At 38.7% G+C, this 13,095-nt stretch overlaps 1 protein-coding gene and 1 non-coding gene across 2 annotated transcripts in view; both read left to right on the plus strand.

Annotated features, from left to right (window-relative positions):
* Nucleotides 1-13,095, plus strand: part of LOC118034975 (uncharacterized) — a 56,460-nt gene that overhangs the window by 17,170 nt on the left and 26,195 nt on the right. The gene's annotated exons all lie outside the window — the stretch shown is intronic.
* LOC118035022 (small nucleolar RNA R71) lies at nucleotides 9,287-9,393 on the plus strand. Its single transcript, XR_004685111.1, has one exon. It is a non-coding gene; the product is annotated as a small nucleolar RNA R71 (small nucleolar RNA).

The raw sequence follows: 13,095 nt of genomic DNA on the forward strand, positions 1-13,095 counted from the left end.
GGGGGAATCGCCGCCCCTCTCACCCGATTGTTGATAAAGGAGGGTTTCCATTGGAGTGCTGAAGCAACTACAGCCTTTAATCGGCTAAAACAAGCACTGGTGTCTCCTCCGACCTTGCGACTACCAGACTTCACACAACCTTTCATTGTTGAAAGTGATGCGTGTGGGGTAGGAATCGACGCCATCCTAATACAAGAAGATCACCCGGTTGCTTTTTATAGTGAGGCTCTCAAAGGTTCAGCTCTCACCCTGTCTACATACGAGAAGGAAATGTTAGCCATTGTGAAAGCTATCCGCAAGTGGCACACATATCTCTTGGGCAAACCATTCATTGTTCGAACGGACCAGAGAAGCCTAAAATATTTATTAGAACAGAGGATTACGACACCCACTCAAGCACGTTGGCTGCCCAAGATCATGGGGTATGACTACACGATCCAATATAAGAAGGGCCAGGAGAATCAAGGAGCGGATGCATTGTCAAGGGTGACAGAATGGAGTTGCGCGGCCATTTCAATGCCCGTAGCTGACTGGTGGGCTATTCTCCAACAAGAAGTATCCCAAGATCCCTTCTATGCTCAGTTGGAGAATCCAACTTCACCTCTGCATCACAAGCTTTATTTTCAACGTGATGGAGTTTGGTACAAGAAGGGACGTGTGTACCTGAGTCCTTCATCTTCCTTACTCCCTGCTATTCTGAAGGAACATCACTCCTCTCCTACCGGGGGACATTTTGGATACCATAAATCTCTCAGTCGCCTCAAGAAAAGCTTCAACTGGCCGGGGTTACGAGCGGCTGTTAAAAACTTTATTAAGCACTGTGAGGTATGCCAACAATGTAAGTATGACAACACCAAACCAGCCGGCTTGCTCCAACCCTTGCCCATTCCCCTATAGGTATGGACTGACATTTCCATGGATTTTGTGGAGGGATTACCAGTCAAAGGTTTTACTGTCATTATGGTGGTTGTGGACCGCTTGTCCAAATACACCCATTTCGTGCCATTAAAACACCCATTTACAGCATCCTCAGTTGCTAAAGCCTTCACTGATCACATTATTCGCCTTCATGGAATGCCGAAATCCATTGTAAGTGATAGGGACAAGATTTTCGTGAGTTCGTTCTGGAAAACTCTATTCCAATTGCATGGGACCAACTTGACGATGAGTTCCAGTTACCATCCCCAGACCGACGGCCAAACAGAGGTGGTTAACCGCACACTGGAACAGTACCTCCGTTGCTTCACCAGTGCACAGCCCAACAAATGGATAGAGTGGGTTTCCTGGGCCGAGTACAGTTACAACACCTCCGTGCATACCGCCACCAAACTATCACCTTTTGAGGTTGTTTACGGTGTGCCTCCTCCTTCACTGCTCTCGTATGTGCCAGGGACTACAAAAATTCAAGTTGTTGATGACCTCCTCCGCAGCAGGTCTGAATTATTACAAGAGCTACGTCTCAATCTGAATGTCGCACGGGACAGAATGAAGATGCAGGCGGATCAAAGTCGTAAAGACGTAGTATTCAATGTCGGGGATTATGTTTACTTAAAGCTTCACCCATATCGCCAAAACTCAGTCCATTTTCGGCGGTCCCTAAAACTATCCCCACGGTTTTTTGGACCCTATCGTGTGTTGGCTAGGGTGGGTTCTGTTGCCTATCGGTTGGAATTACCAGTTGGATCTTTAATCCACGATGTGTTCCACGTTAGCCTTTTAAAAAAACATGTGGGCACTTCGGCCCCGGCCTCCCCAGTTCTTCCTCCTGTTTCAAAGGATTCTACACTGCTTCCCCAACCAGAGGCCATACTGGACAAACGCATCATCCAAAAAGGACGGTATCGCCCACGCAAGGAACTGCTGGTCAAATGGGTGGGGGCCCCAGTCGAAGATGCAACATGGGAAAATCAATGGCGTTTCTCCCGATCATATCCGGAGTTTATCCTTGAGGACAAGGATTCTTCGGGTGGGAAGGAATGATATGGACAAACAGTCCATCATGCATGCTGTTGGTTAAATTTGCAAGTGCACAAATTGTAACAAGTAATAAAGTGATGAGTAGAGTATCGTCCCACGAGGATTTGTAAAAATTACTACTAATTACCAAAGTCTTTTAAATTATGATCTATTTGAGGAATCGAATAAGATAGTTTATGAAACAAAAATTAATGATTAAAAACAAACAACCAATGGATTAAATATTAATGAATTCAATTGTACTGGTTCTAGGATTTCTGACTTACCGTAACTATGTTTACATGAAACTTTCTCGATTAAATTAATTACTCCTAATGTTGATAATCAGGTTTTCCTTATGTAAAGATTAATCTCTCTCGAGCATCAATAAATTATTTCGACAAACAAATTTCATATACTCTACAAAAGTTCTGAACTTGTCGAAATTTATTAAGTACTGTAAAACCTGTAACGATTACAAAAGTTCTTAGGATATCTCTATCCTATAGATTTCTTACGGTATTTCAAACAATAGCTAAAACAATTATCACTTCTCAGTTTTCAAATTGAAATCTAAATCATGCAGATGTTGGCCAAACACACGCAAGCATTACACATAGAATGAAATACTCAACATCTTAATGTAATAATTCAATCGAAGAAATTGTTCACATAATCATAGTAAGGTTACATCAAAAATCCCAGAATAAAAGTCTACTCCATAGTTAAATTAAAGAGAAAACAAACTTGATACGATGAACATCACTCAAGAGCAGAGAATTTCCGTCGAAAAGATAGGTGTCCTCCGGTTTTCAATAGTTTTGCCACTGCCCCTCTTTTGTTCCTTTCGTGCCGCCTCCTCTCTTTCTATTTTCTATGTTGTAGGGTTTCTGTCTGTCCTATCCCCCACTTTTTCTCTTCTTTTATATTGTGGCTTTTCTACCCCTGCAGTAATGAGGAAAATTTCCTATTCTGCATTAAATTCCTTCCTACTCAGACATTGCGGGCCCGATTTGAGGTAGAAAACGTGCGAATTAGAAGATCTCTATTTCTGGTGAAATTGTAGAGAATCAAATTTTCTTTCCAACAAAACTGATCTTGCAATTTTTGGACGTCTGAGTGCTGAGATAAGGGCCATAAACCGAAGCAGTCTTTGCAGTGCAGGAGTTTCGGGCTGGTTCAATCCTTGTTTTTCAACTCGCTTTTTGGGCTTCGAAACAACAAAACTGAGTTATATGCCCTTCATATGTTTTGTAGACCTTCATCTCAGCTATTTGAAAATGGTTACGAACATCCGGAACTAAATTGTATAGCTTCTTTGCAGCACATAATGAATCACTGTTCAGTTTCACTGCCCGGCTCTGCCTGTTTAGTAACCTAAGATCTGAAAAACACATTAATTTCCCACGAGGTCAATAGTTCAAAAAGAGATTCAAAATTCTAATTTTCTTGTTTCAACATATCCAAAATATTTAAAAAATCAAGCATGAATAACGAAAAATATATATGCTAAAAAATTCCCTTATCAAATACCCCCAAACTTGAATGTTTGCTTGTCCTCAAGCAAAAAGGAAACCATGAAAGCAGAGTGCTAAAAGCTCATGATAAGTTCAACTTTCACATTTAAAAGGCCCCATCATGCAGCGTTCACTTCTTGATTTAGCTCATAGACAATATTAGATAATGAAAAATTAAAACATTTCTACTCTCTTCCCAGGTCGTTGTACAAACTTCCAACTCATCCATGTGTTTCATGTGATTAGCATCCTTGAACCGTGCACAATCATTCCCGTCATTACTTTTTTTTTTTTTTTTTTTTTTGTTTTTTTTTGAAACAAGGTAGCCAACTTTAGGAGTAATAACACACTTTTACTTGTCTTTTGACAAGGGTGATTTTTTTAAATTTATCACTTGTCTTTTGACGCGAATACAAACATTTGTGATGAATGCACCCGGTTACTTAACAGGTCATAAACTTAAAATGCTTTGCATACTCATATTTTAAGCTGCCGTTTGACGTAAAAGTAAACATTTGTGATGAATACTCCTAGTTACTAAGCAACTCAAAACATTGGAGTAGATACACATCATATACTTATTCATTCAATTTCATACTCATTATCACTCCTTGTTTTGATATTTTTCTTAGAGGGTAATAACAAGAAAGAACAGCACACTTATCTCTTATGCATAACTACACAATTCACATGATTGTACTGGAAAAGTGTACTTCAACAATTCAAAAGAAAATAGCCATGCTTAATCCAACTTTATAAGATATCATCCGCTCTAAGCCAAGAAATATCATGGTTACATCATGAAGCACCTAAAAATGTCAACGTTGGTCTTAAATGCATATCACTTTTCACCCTCTGTTTTCATGGTTCTAGTGTGCAGTGTCTTTCATAGTCAAAGCATGCAATGTCTCCCCCAAACTTAAATATCACATTGTCCTCAATGGAAAAATAAAGAATAGAAAGGCTTACGAATACTTCCTTGTGACGTTGTGGGTGTGAGTTTGTTGCTGCTCCTGTCTTTTTCTTGTATCATCAATTCCTGCACAACTCAATTAAACACATAAGGGTTTTTTTTTTTTTTTTTTTTTTTTTTTTTATGGGTTGCCTCCCAATCAGCGCTTAGTTATAGTCATTAGCTTGACTTTTCCATTTATCTAAGATGAAGTGAGAGGGATATCATCCCTTTTCCCAATAGACTCTCCATTCCTATAATGCTTCAGACGCTGCCCATTCACTGTGAATGTTCCCTTTTCATCATGGGTGACCTCTACTGCTCCATAAGGAAATACCTTCACAATTGTAAATGGTCCTGACCATCATGATTTAAGCTTACCAGGAAACAAGCGGAGCCGTGAATTGAAGAGTAATACCTGTTGACCAGGGACAAATTCCTTGCATAGAATGTGTTTGTCATGCCATGCCTTGGTTCTTTCCTTGTATATCTTGGCATTTTCATAGGACTCATTGCGAAATTCATCCATCTCATTAAGTTGCAGGATTCTTTTCTCACCTGCAACCTGCAAATCCATGTTCAGTTGTTTCATTGCCCAGTATGCCTTATGCTCTAATTCCACAGGAAGATGACATGCTTTTTCCAAAAACTAATCGATATGGAGACATTCCCAATGGTGTTTTGAATGCTGTCCGATATGCCCACAATGCATCATCTAGCTTTCTTGCCCAATCTTTGCGAGAATTACTTACTGTTTTCTCTAAGATTTGCTTCACCTCTCTATTTGATACCTCTGTTTGGCCATTTGTCTGAGGATGATAAGCCAATGCTCTTTTGTGTCTGACTCCATACTTAGATAACAGTGCTTCAAACTGCTTGTTGCAAAAATGAGTTCCTTCGTCACTGATGATGGCTCGAGGAGTACCAAATCTGGTAAAGATGTTCTTTCGTAGGAAATTAAGTACCCACCTTTGCCATCATTTGTAGGCGTTGCAATTGCCTCAATCCACTTTGATACATAATCCACTGCTAAGAGAATGTATTTGTTGTTATAGGATGAAGGAAAAGGTCCCATGAAATCGATGCCCCAAACATCAAATAATTCAACTTCTAGGATATTCTGTAGTGGCATTTCATTTCTTCGAGATATATTCCAGTATGCTGACATCTATCACAAGCAATAACAAAAGCATGAGCATCTTTAAAACATAGTGGGCCAATAAAAAACCTGACTGCAGAACTTTGGCTGCAGTGCGTTGTGCTCCAAAGTGCCCCCATATTCAAGTGTATGGCAGTGCTTCAAAATATTTGTCACTTCCTCTTCTGGAACACACCGCCTGATGACTTGATCTGCACAATGCCGATAGAGTATCGGCTCCTCCCAGAAGTAGTGTTTGACTTCAGAAAAAAATTTCTTCTTTTGCTGGTAAGGAAAAATCTGGCGGTATGATCTTACCTGCAAGAAAGTTGACATAATCTGCATACCAAGGAAAGAATTTGTTAGTGGAAATTGCTAAGAGACGTTCATCAGGAAAACATTCATTTATAACCGTGAATTTAGGTTCCAGCTGCTGTGTCAATTCCAGCCTTGAAAGATGATCTGCCACCACGTTCTCAGTCCCCTTTTTGTCTTTAATTTCTACATCAAATTCTTGCAGTAATAGGATCCAACGGATGAGTCTAGGCTTGGCATCTTTCTTAGACACTAGGTGTCTAATTGCAGCATGATCAGTATATACCAGTACTTTGTTTCCCATCAGGTAAGGCCGAAACTTATCAAATGCATAGACCACAGCAAGCAACTCTTTCTCGGTTGTGGCATAATTGAGCTGGGCATCGTTGAGTGTTCTGCTGGCATAGTATATGGTGTGAAACACATTATTTTTCCGTTGCCCCAGTACTGCTCCAACTGCATAATCACTTGCATCACACATGAGCTCAAATGGTTTCTCCCAATCCGGTGCAATTACAATAGGAGCTGTCACTAACTTCTTTTTCAACAGCATAAAGGCTGTCTTGCATTCCTCATCAAACTGAAACTTTGTGTCTTTTAGCAGCAGACTACATAGCGGCTTGGATATTTTAGAGAAGTCTTTGATGAACCTCCTATAAAATCCCGCATGACCAAGGAAACTCCTAACCCCTTTTACTGTAGTTGGCGGCAGAAGCTTGTCTATTGCCTCAATTTTAGCTCTGTCTACCTCTATTCCTTTTTCTGAAATCCGGTGCCCCAACACTATACCTTCCTTTACCATGAAGTGACATTTTTCCCAGTTCAATATCAAGTTTGTCTTTTCACAACGCTCCAAAACCAACGCCAACTTTGCAAGGCAGTCATCAAAAGAAGTTCCAAATACAGAAAAGTCATCCATGAAGATCTCAATGATTTGCTCCACCATATCTAAAAAAATAGCCATCATACACCTTTGAAAGGTAGCTGGTGCATTACACAACCCAAAAGGCATTCTTCTGAAAGCAAAAGTACCATAAGGGCAGGTGAAAGTGGTCTTCTCCTGGTCCTCAGGTGCGATGGCTATTTGGTTGTATCCTGAATAGCCATCTAGGAAACAGTAGTATTCATGCCCAGCTAACCTGTCCAGCATCTGATCAATGAATGGTAGGGGGAAGTGATCTTTGCGAGTTGCCTTGTTGAGCTTTCGATAATCCATACAAATCCTCCATCCAGTTACCGGTCTAGTAGGGATCAATTTGTTGTTTGCATCCTTTACCACTGTCATTCCTCCTTTCTTTGGCACAACTTGAACTGGGCTCACCCATGAGCTATCAGAGATTGGATAAATAACACCAGCATCTAACCATTTCAGAACTTCTTTTCGGACTACCTCTTTCATGGTCGGGTTAAGCCTTCTCTGATGTTCTACTGTTGGTTTGACTTCATCCTCCAATAGAATTTTATGCATGCAAATAGAGGGACTGATGCCTTTGATATCTGCCAATACCCACCCGAGAGCTGCCTTATGTTTTCTCAACACCCTCAACAATTTTTCTTCCTCTGTTTTGGACAGCTTTGCAGAGACTATCACAGGATAAGTGGAAGCTTCTCCAAGATATGCATACCGAAGGTGTTCTGGCAGAGGTTGCAATTCCAGAACCGGTGCTTGTTCACTGGTTGATTTTATCTTTGGTGCTGGTTGTCCCAAATCTTCAAAGTATCTTCTGCGGTTAGGTTCAAAAGAGTCCATCCAACATGTATATTCTGCTATTTCAGCATCCTCTTCCAGTACATTATTTACCAAACATGCTTCCAACGGGTCAGTTGGAAGCTTGACTTTTTCATTAATTAAGGAGTCCACCACTTGAATGTTGAAGCAACTCTCCCCCATATCTGGCTGTTTGATGGCTTTGAACACATTGAAAATCACCTCCTCTTCATTCACCCTTAACCGCAGCTCCCCTTTTTTCACATCAATTAATGCACCTCCAGTGGCCAAGAATGGCCGGCCAAGCAAGATAGGAATCTCATTATCCTCCTCCATATCCAGTATGATGAAGTCTGCTGGAAAGATGAACTTGCCCACTTTCACCAATACATCTTCAATTATTCCCCTCGGATGCTTCAATGACCTGTCAGCTAGCTGTAGTGTTACTGTGGTTGGCCTTGCTTCACCTAAACCAAGCTTTTTAAAAATAGATAAAGGCATGAGATTAATACTTGCACCTAAATCACATAAAGCTTTTTCAAATATAGAATTTCCAATGGAACATGGTATAGTAAAACTCCCTGGATCCTTAAGTTTAGGAGGCAGTTTCTTCTGCAAAATAGCACTGCATTCCTCAGTAAGAGCGACAGTCTCATATTCCTCTAGCTTTCTTTTGTTTGAGAGGATGTCCTTCAGAAATTTCACATAGCTTGGCATTTGTTCAAGAGCATCTGCAAAAGGAATGTTAATCTGCAATTTTTTAAACACATCAAGAAATTTAGAAAATTGCTTATCAAGTTTATTCTTCTTGAGACGTTTGTGGAAATGGAATTCTTTGCATTATTTCTTGCATTGGTTCTGGCAGAGGATCAGATTTTTTCATATTCTGAATTGGTTCGGCCATTTGCTCCTCTTCTTCTCTTCCTGCACTCTTGTTTCCAGCAGTCTGCTCCACTTCTTTTCCACTTCTTAAAGTTATGGCCTTGCATTGCTCCTTAGGATTAATTTCAGTTGTGCTTGGTAGATTTCCTTGTTGTCTACCCGTGAGCATGTTGGCTAACTGACCAACCTGAACCTCCAAATTTCGAATTGAAGCTGCTTGGTTCTGCAGATTGGTATTTGTATCAGTCATGAATCTGCTGGTGTTGTTTGCTAATTGTGCCATAGCTTCTTCAAGTTTTGATTTCTCCTTCATGTGCTCACTTGAAGATGGCATGACTGGATTCTTCATGACAGTTTGATTGTTCCATGAGAAATTAGGATGATTTCTCCAACCGGGATTATATGTTGCACTGTAGGGGTTGTTCTGCCGGCTGTAATTTGACACAAAATGAGCATGCTCTGCTTGAGAGAATGGGTTCCCAACCTGACATTCTTCACTCGTGTGATTTCCATGACAAAAATCACACGTTGTATGGATGGCATTTGCTGACAGTTGAGTGGTTTTCAGTTGCTGAGTTAGTGAATGGACTTGAGCTGTTAATGCCGTGATTGCATCAATTTCGTGCACCCCAACAGTCTTCTTCTGTACGCTTCTTTCATTTGGCCATTGGTAATTGTTCATAGCCATTTCTTCCAATAAGTTGTAAGCATCATCCTGTGACTTACTCATAAAAGCTCCTCCTGAAGCTGCATCAATTAGTGTTCTTGTGGAGGCATTCAATCCATTGTAAAAATTCTGCACCTGCATCCACTTCGGTAGTCCATGGTGGGGGCATCGCCTGAGCAAATCCTTGTATCTCTCCCATGCCTCATACAATGGTTCACTCTCAAGTTGGGCGAAGTTAGCTATCTCAATACGCATTTTTGCTGTCTTGGCTGGTGGAAAAAATTTAGCAAGGAATTTCTGAGCTAAATCTTCCCAGCTGATAACTGAATCTGCAGGCATGGAGTTTAACCAGTTCTTCGCTCTATCTCGCAAAGAAAATGGAAACAATCTGAGGCGAATGGCATCATCAGTAACGCCATTATGCTTAAATGTGTCACAAATTTCCAAGAAACTTGCAATATGGGCGTTAGGATCATCACTTGGCAACCCATAAAACTGAACTGAGGTCTGAATCATCTGCAGTATTGCTGGTTTGATCTCAAAATTATTGGCCTCAATCCTTGGTTTCCTGATAACAGAACGGATTCCTGTCACCTGTGGGAGAGCAAAATCTCTCAATGCCCGTGTATCTTGCTCAGGATTTTCATTGTCTGCCATGATGCTTGAATTGTTTTGAGTCTCTCGCGTTTTCTTTCTTAATCCCCTTGCAGTTCTCTCAATCTCAGGATTATAAGGTAGCAACGGCTGATTTTTGTTGCTTCTCATGCACAAGACACACACCTAAAGAGCTGAAGACAAAAGGCAATCAAATTAGATCAAATTTAATTTATATTGATATTATTAGTAATTTTATCTAAAATCCCCGGCAACGGCGCCAAAAACTTGTTGGTTAAATTTGCAAGTGCACAAATTGTAACAAGTAATAAAGTGATGAGTAGAGTATCGTCCCACGAGGATTTGTAAAAATTACTACTAATTACCAAAGTCTTTTAAATTATGATCTATTTGAGGAATCGAATAAGATAGTTTATGAAACAAAAATTAATGATTAAAAACAAACAACCAATGGATTAAATATTAATGAATTCAATTGTACTGGTTCTAGGATTTCTGACTTACCGTAACTATGTTTACATGAACTTTCTCGATTAAATTAATTACTCCTAATGTTGATAATCAGGTTTTCCTTATGTAAATATTAATCTCTCTCGAGCATCAATAAATTATTTCGACAAACAAATTTCATATACTCTACAAAAGTTCTGAACTTGTCGAAATTTATTAAGTACTGTAAAACCTGTAACGATTACAAAAGTTCTTAGGATATCTCTATCCTATAGATTTCTTACGGTATTTCAAACAATAGCTAAAACAATTATCACTTCTCAGTTTCAAATTGAAATCTAAATCATGCAGATGTTGGCCAACACACGCAAGCATTACACATAGAATGAAATACTCAACATCTTAATGTAATAATTCAATCGAAGAAATTGTTCACATAATCATAGTAAGGTTACATCAAAAAATCCCAGAATAAAAGTCTACTCCATAGTTTAAATTAAAGAGAAACAAACTTGATACGATGAACATCACTCAAGAGCAGAGAATTTCCGTCGAAAAGATAGGTGTCCTCCCGGTTTTCAATAGTTTTGCCACTGCCCCTCTTTTGTTCCTTTCGTGCCGCCTCCTCTCTTTCTATTTTCTATGTTGTAGGGTTTCTGTCTGTCCTATCCCCCACTTTTTCTCTTCTTTTATATTTGTGGCTTTTCTACCCCCTGCAGTAATGAGGAAAATTTCCTATTCTGCATTAAATTCCTTCCTACTCAGACATTGCGGGCCCGATTTGAGGTAGAAAACGTGCGAATTAGAAGATCTCTATTTCTGGTGAAATTGTAGAGAATCAAATTTTCTTTCCAACAAAACTGATCTTGCAATTTTTGGACGTCTGAGTGCTGAGATAAGGGCCATAAACCGAAGCAGTCTTTGCAGTGCAGGAGTTTCGGGCTGGTTCAATCCTTGTTTTTCAACTCGCTTTTTGGGCTTCGAAACAACAAAACTGAGTTATATGCCCTTCATATGTTTTGTAGACCTTCATCTCAGCTATTTGAAAATGGTTACGAACATCCGGAACTAAATTGTATAGCTTCTTTGCAGCACATAATGAATCACTGTTCAGTTTCACTGCCCGGCTCTGCCTGTTTAGTAACCTAAGATCTGAAAACACATTAATTTCCCACGAGGTCAATAGTTCAAAAAGAGATTCAAAATTCTAATTTTCTTGTTCAACATATCCAAAATATTTAAAAATCAAGCATGAATAACGAAAAATATATATGCTAAAAATTCCCTTATCACATGCATACCTGCGCCATGCAAAGGGTCGTGGGCAAAACGTAACCACAGCTGGTCGTGGGTTGTGGGAATTAATTAGTTGCAGTTACTTTCTTTAGATGTCTGTTATGCGGGGAATTCATGGGCATTCATGACCACGTGTGAAGTGGAACAGCCATGATCACTTAGTAACTGATATTCCTCTTTTATTGCTTTTAATCTGCTTGTAACTTCTGGAACCAAAGGCCTATAAAAGCTCTGGCCTACGGGAGAGAAGATATCATGAAATAAACTGTTCTTCTTTAAACTCTTCTTTCCCCCATTTCTTTTCTCTCAAATTCTGTTGTGTTAAGTACACATCAGGTAGTACCTCGATTATGAAAAAGCAATTCTTTTATTGCTTTTTTGCAAGTTTAATCATTGGTTGAATTTTTTTTATATGACCAGCAGAATGAATTCTTAAAAAAAACATGTTTATTAATTGGGAATGGAAATTATTTTTTCAATTCTTAAATTTTTTTTAAAAATTCAAGAGCACTAAAATAGTTTTTTTTAAGAAACTTGTTTTTCTTCTTCCACTAGCACTTGTTTTTCTTCGTAGACTGTGAAGTCAAGATTCCCAATTATCTGTATCATTGAATTTTCTATGCTGAATTAATTATCCAAGGGAGACTTGGGCTTCATTGAATGAGAGAGTCTTCACGGCACAGATCGCTCGGTTTGTGGTGTTGGATTAAAGCATATTAATTCCAACTTCTTGTTTACTGCTTTGCTTTTCTCCGTAGACTTGTGAAGTCAAGATTCCTATAATCCACATCATCAAAATGAATTTGATCGAAGAAAGGAAAAAATTAAAAAAAAAAAAAAAAACATTAACAGTGGCTTACAAAAAATAAATAAATAAAACCATCAATTACGAGCTTCATAAAATAATTTTAGCTTAAAAAAACCCAAATCGATAATGTTTTCTTTTCCTTTGGTATCCGTTTAATCAATCTTCTGGTTTGATCCTTGATAGTGCTGTGTTTTGATGCTTGTCGATTAGCCACAATAATGTTAAATTTACAAGGACAGATCCAAGAAAAGCAATGCAGGCCTGTATTGCTCTCTGGGAGTTCAAAATAAGACCCCCTGATAAAGGCTGCAATCATTGCTTGAACCCTTGTAAAGGGGCCTTTACACATAAAGTAAATTTTTTTTTTTTTTTACTTTATGGCATGTTCTCAAAATTTTTATTGATATTAATTAAATAACAAAGACATTGATGTAGCTGAAAATTGAGAACGAGAGGGATAATGGAATGGATTAAGCAAAATGGGCTTGAAAGAGACCTAACAGCAGAGAAAAATCTGAAATAAACTCTTGGCTCCGTTTGTTTGCAGGAAAGTGAATTCCTTTTGGAAAGTGAATTCCGGTAAAGTATTTTCCGATGTTTGGTAGTGTTATGGAAAATTAACTGGAAAACATTTTCCAGTGTTTGGTTATGTCATGGAAAATGAGCTGGAAAATAACTTATTAATATTTTATTTTTCTCAAGTTTATTAAAATAATAAGGAACAAATCTTACAAATTAAAAAGTTGAATGAGAATGAAATTGAAAAAAAATATATAATTTCATAAATTATC

The sequence above is a fragment of the Populus alba genome, chromosome 5, assembly GCF_005239225.2.
Source record: "Populus alba chromosome 5, ASM523922v2, whole genome shotgun sequence".
Lineage (NCBI taxonomy): Eukaryota > Viridiplantae > Streptophyta > Magnoliopsida > Malpighiales > Salicaceae > Populus > Populus alba.